The sequence below is a fragment of the Rhinolophus sinicus genome, chromosome 16, assembly GCF_057876585.1.
Source record: "Rhinolophus sinicus isolate RSI-liver-muscle chromosome 16, RSI-T2T, whole genome shotgun sequence".
Classification (NCBI taxonomy): Eukaryota; Metazoa; Chordata; class Mammalia; order Chiroptera; family Rhinolophidae; genus Rhinolophus; species Rhinolophus sinicus.
Window position 1 is genome coordinate 102,185,797 of NC_142516.1, and position 5,727 is coordinate 102,191,523.

Genomic DNA, 5,727 nt, shown 5'->3' on the forward strand with positions numbered 1-5,727 from the left:
ACCCTAAGGAGTAGTTACCCTGGTGAAGGAAGCCTGTTCACATAAACAAAACAATTTCTTTCATGAATTCAGACTGCCTTTGTTCACAGAGAAAGTGCAAAAGAATATGACCTTCTGATGCTTCCTGTAAAATATCACTGTGCAATATTCTACACCATTTATATTTCATAAAACACTTCTACGCAGCTTCTGTGACTTGCTCACCATAGGAACTGTCTGATACATAGGGCAAACTTATCCATCCTGATGTTCAGATGAGGAAATGTCATCCAGTTCATTCTACATACTGCAGTTCTTTTTCTCTTTCTCTCTCTCTCTTTTTGTCAGTCAATGAAAGGGAAACTTTATTGAAGTTTGAAGCTGTCAACTGTGGCAAGAAGTGTGGCCACACCAACAACCTATGCCCCAAGAAGAAGGTCAAATAAGGCTCCTCCACCACCACCTCGGCCCACAGAGTGAAGTTTCCCTTTCCCCCAGGGCCAAGGGGCTCAGGCAGGAAGTCACTCTGTGGGCCGAGGAGGTGGTGGAGGGGCCTTATTTGACCTTCTTCTTGGGGCATAGGTTGTTGGTGTGGCCACACTTCTTGCCGCAGTTGACAGCACGGGGATGCAGATGAGAGTAACACTAGAGGCAAACCATCTTGTCGCAGTTGTGCTTCTGGGTGAGCTGGCGGAGAAAAGTCTCATTGATGCCCCACTGCAGAAGAAGCACCAAGGGCAGAGTGGACTCTTTCTTTCTCTCTTTTTTAATTGGGGAATATTGGGGAACAGTGTGTTTTTCTAGGACCCATCTCCATGTCAAGTCGTTTTTCAATCTAGGTGTGGATGGCGCAGCTCATTGGCCCATGTGGGACTCAAACTGATGACCTTGGTGTTATAAGCACCGCGCTCAAACCACTGAGCCAACCGGAGAGTGGACTCTCTTTGCATATTGTAGTCTGAGAGAATGCGACCATCCTCCAGCTGTTTGCCTGCAAAAACCAGACATTGCTGGTCAGGTGGGATGCCTTCCTTGTCTTGGATTTTAGCTTTGACATTCTCAGTAGTGTCACTGGGCTCGACCTTGAGTGCGATGGTCTAGCCCGTCGGGGTCTTCACAAAGATCTGCATCTCTGCGTCTGTTGGGGAGGCTGTTCCGCCACCTGGTTGAAAAGAAAAAGCCATATGCCGTTCTTTTGCAGCTCAAATCTGATCATGTCACTGTCCTACTTAAAATGATCCAATGACTGCCAATTGTAAAAGACCCTGTTAATCTGCCCCTCCTTCCCGTTCCAGCCTCATTCCTCTAAATCAGAAACAGATCCACTGGCCTTCTATCAGTCCCCCTAAAGCTATATGTGTCCTTTGTGCCACTGGGCCTCTGCACATGTTATCATACGCACAATTATTTGGTTAATAGTTGTTTCTTCCTCTAGACCAGGGCTTGGCTAACTACAGCCTGCTAGCCAAATTTGGTCTATCATCTGTTTTTGTAAGTAATTGGTGTTATTGGAACACAACCACGTCCATTTGTGTCTGTATTATCTAAGGCCACTTTTGCACTACAACTGCATAGTTAACTAGTTGATATAGAGATCGCATGGCCTGCAAAGCCTGTAATATTTATTATGTACCCCTTTACAGAAAACGACCTCTCTTCCACATTATAACTTCCATGAGGGGTCTGGCTAGGTGTTATTTTTTTACCATGGCACCTGTAGCATTTAGAGCAATGCAGGCACACAGCTGATGCCCAACAGATACTTGTTGAATAAATAAATAATTTGTCAAAGATAACAGTTCACAAATGGCAAAGCTGTTTCTCAAATCCAGAGACTCAGGCTCCTGTCCCAAGAGTCCTTCTTTCATCATACCACTTGGAATCAAGGACAATTTTGTGCTTATTCCAATACTGAGAGCACCAATTTTCTAATTTTCTGATGTTCATCTTTCTCATATCAATATTCCAAATAAGATTTCATTTACCTTTGTGTGAAAACAAAACAATACAAAAGAAACTCTGATCTTTCCCAGGTCATCTTGTCTTTTCTAGTCTTTCTTCTCCCAACCATCTAATTATTTTTTTCTTAGCAACTTCATCTTTAAAAACCTCCCAGATTGTGGGTTACTTTTGCCAGCTACCTGATAGTCTTAATTGCCAGCTCCACAAACTGAAATTACTGTAATAACCAGGGCTGTCAGCCACGGCTTCTAATTATAAGAATAAATAGGGGATATTAGAACTTTGGGAAAGGAGACTGGGGACCAGAAACACAGAGTAAAACAGACACACACGCATGAGCAGTCAGTGACTGTCTGCTTTAAAGTACTTTCCTCTGCATTATTCTCATACATCTTGGCTATGGCTTGATGTGGAAACGATGCCAGAGACATAATGGGTAAGAAAGCAGGCTCTCAGCTCACACTGCCTAGCTACAAAGAAATCCTGACTCTGCCATGGATGAACTATGTATGACACTGGGTAACCTCTTTGTGTTTCATGTTTTTCACTTGTAAAATGGGCATGATAATAGTCTCTACCAGAGTTGTCTCTGTGAAAATTTTATGAAATATTATATGCAGAATACTCAGAATAATGACTGGCACTGATAAATGGTAACTATTGTTCCCATAAATAGGAGCTGAGCTGTATTTCTCAGGACTCAGCTATCTTTTTTTCTAAAATGGGAATGTTGTGTTAATTTTCACAATATCTCCCTTTCCCCTTGTTTCAGGTGAATGGAAGATTGATTTGTGGTTCATTAGGTCTGTCAGAACATTCATGGCCTCTCCTCTCCCTCCTCTAGTGCTTCTCCAGTTTGCTACAAATTTGAAAACTTGAGACCCATTCTTGGTTCTGTACTGTCCCTCCATAGATTCCATTCTGTTTCTTCCTGACCTCTACTCGATCAGCACGTCATCCTAATGTTGGGACCAACCTCTCATGGAAAGAGTGACAGAAAAACTTCCTGTTTCTATCATTTCTTGTGACTCGGACATAGGCAATCTTTGCCTAGAACAGGAAGCTCCTTTCCCTCTTGGAAGTACAAGTTCAGCTAATTTCTAAATACATTTTCCCTCATTATCGGCCAAATAGCATTTCTGCCAGCACCCGCCAGTCACTGCGGTGCAAGGTTCAAAACAACAGTAACAATAATTGCTCCCTAGTGGCAGCTGGAAAGAGCCTCAGGGCACTTGCAACAAATACATCCCCTTGGAAGATGATTAAGCAACTGTTTTTCTGCTTCCTGCAAAATGTTTGTTCATTTTCTCAGCCACATAGCTCAGCCTAGAAAGCAAGAATGATTTCACCAATTAAGGAACACCTGGGACAAGTTGAATCCCTAACGGGGGGGCTTCAGAAAATGAATGAAACATGAGCACATTTTCAATGTTTCCTCCTCTTTTGTCTAAAACATTAACGATCGCTAACCATTGCAGGGCGACATCAGTGGGATTTACTCTATCAGGAGGGGTTGAAGATGGGAGGATACAGCAGATTGAGAACGGTTGGAATACACGCCCAGTGCAGATTTTTCTCTGAGTTCTACTCTCTCATTCTATCAATTCCTCAACTAGGGAAAGTCCTGAAACTGTCTCGCCAGAGGCTCACAGGGATGTCTGAGAGAGGACTCCACCTGGAGCATCCGATAACATTCTTGTCTCCGCACAAGAATTCAAGAGCAAGAAAGGTTCAAGAAAGCACAGGAAGTTTCTTGAAACAAAAGTACACACTTGAGAGGGAAGTGAAGTGCAGTGAAGTCAGAGACTTGAGTCGAGGAAGTCCCAACAGGGGTATTTATACCTCCCCGGGCGGGATTTGATGACATCCTATTGACTTGTCTTGTCATATTCCGCCCCCCCCCCCCCCGTAGGTGGGATCCTCAGTTTCCTGCTCTTTCTTCCTTATTTGGCTCCTCCAGAACTATCATGACATCAGATGTATGCTGGGAGTAGTAACCTCAATGTAAATGAGATTATAATGACCTTGTAATTAGCTAAAGTTCAGGATGAAAGTGGTTCTTGTTTTTCTCCAGCTGCAGGTGCCAGGATACAGTCACTTGTTACTTGTGTAACCAGTGAAGCACCTCTGGTTGTATCCTGGAGGGGGCGGTCAATTTCTAAGGCTACCCTATCCTGCCTGCAAATGAGGACAGCTATGTTTTTAAAAGCTCTCATTCTATTCCTGTTCTTGAACTACAAGGTATTATCCTTAAATACCATGTTTCCCCAAAAATAAGACCTAGCTGGACAATCAGTTCTAATGCGTCATTCAAATTACATTACAATTCTGAAATGTAAGCACTCTTATTTCCCTCACTTTACGGAGAAGAGAACTGATGAAGAGAGATAAGTAGCTTGTCGGAGGTCATACGGTGTTAAGTGGTAGATCCAAAATGTGAAACCTGGCAACTTGAATTAGAACCCTACACTTAGCCTAGAACTATAAGCCTCTTAATTCTCAGCTCTTCATTCTTCATTTGGGATCCATGAGGTGTATATAATACTTTACATTAAAGCCATGTTTTTTTGCTAGAGCAATTTCTGTGAGGATTGAGAGGATTTCTGTCACTTGAAATAAAATGATTTATGGCCAAGTTCTTTGGACAAGACACCTTTCCCACCAAAATGCGTCATCAGAATAAAATGCACTAATAGCCTTTCTCCAAATAGATATCATTTTTCTTCCCATAGCTTCTCATTTGTTAACTTCCTCATTTGTTAATGATCTCACTTACTTTCCTTGTTTTGAAAAGAAACTCACCAAACAATTCCCACACTATTGGTTCCGGCAAACCTACCCATGAGAAACAAAGGGCATATTCCAGCTAAAAGTAGGCAGACACAGTGAAGGAACCAAGTCCTCCAGCAAGGGCAGAATTCCACCAGGCTTGCATTCCAAGGCCCAAAGCACAGCTTGAACATGAGAGGTAACTGAGTCAGCTGCTAAGAGGCAGCAACCACCTCCCCTCAACTCATCAATCTGCTTCCCTAAGCTATGAAAGGGGCCGAAGGCTTCCATTTTAGCAGCATGAAGAAGCACATTTTCACACATCATTCCATAAAAATCCTCTGCTGGAATCCTGATCTCAGAGCTATTGCAGGTTTGGTTCCTGACCACAATAAAATACCACAATAAAGGGAGTTGTTGTCTGTTTGCTGATGGAGGGTCTTGCTTTCAATCACAGACTCTACAGCTCTCACTGATGAGGTTTGGCATTGGTGCTACTTTCCCTTCACTGCTACTTGCCAAGATCTGGACACTTTGTCACTGCGGTTTACCCCCTCTTATTTCTTATAGAGGGCCAATATTGTTGGATCCACCAGAAAGGTTGTTGCCATTGGGGAGCTATGGACTGGGAGTAATTGGAGTATATCGAATGGACCCAACGATGTTGAGCTTCCCATTCCATAGTTAAATGAGTAGAGGCAGCCCCCAAACGAGCTAGAGTTTGAGTTTTCCAGGGCTTCCAAGGATGCAAGAAGGGTGGGGGAGTTACAGATATATCTACCCACCAACTAATCCCAATAATTTCTGAAATGGGACCCATTGATTTTTTTCACCCCCGTTTTATGGTCAGCCACAAGGGCATGGCTGGTGAGTCTGAGGACAAGATATACTATGACAGATCAGGCAGCCTGCTGATCCATCAGATCCAAGAAATTTTAATTTTTTGTTTTATCATCCATTCCTATAGCTATACAATGTTCATCTAAATTAGATTCATATATAATTCTACCAGAATTG

At 42.9% G+C, this 5,727-nt stretch overlaps 1 pseudogene; it reads right to left on the bottom strand.

The window, feature by feature from the left end:
* Nucleotides 1–534: 534 nt before the first annotated feature.
* Nucleotides 535–1,112, bottom strand: LOC109459227 (ubiquitin-ribosomal protein eL40 fusion protein-like; annotated as a pseudogene).
* Nucleotides 1,113–5,727: the final 4,615 nt, after the last annotated feature.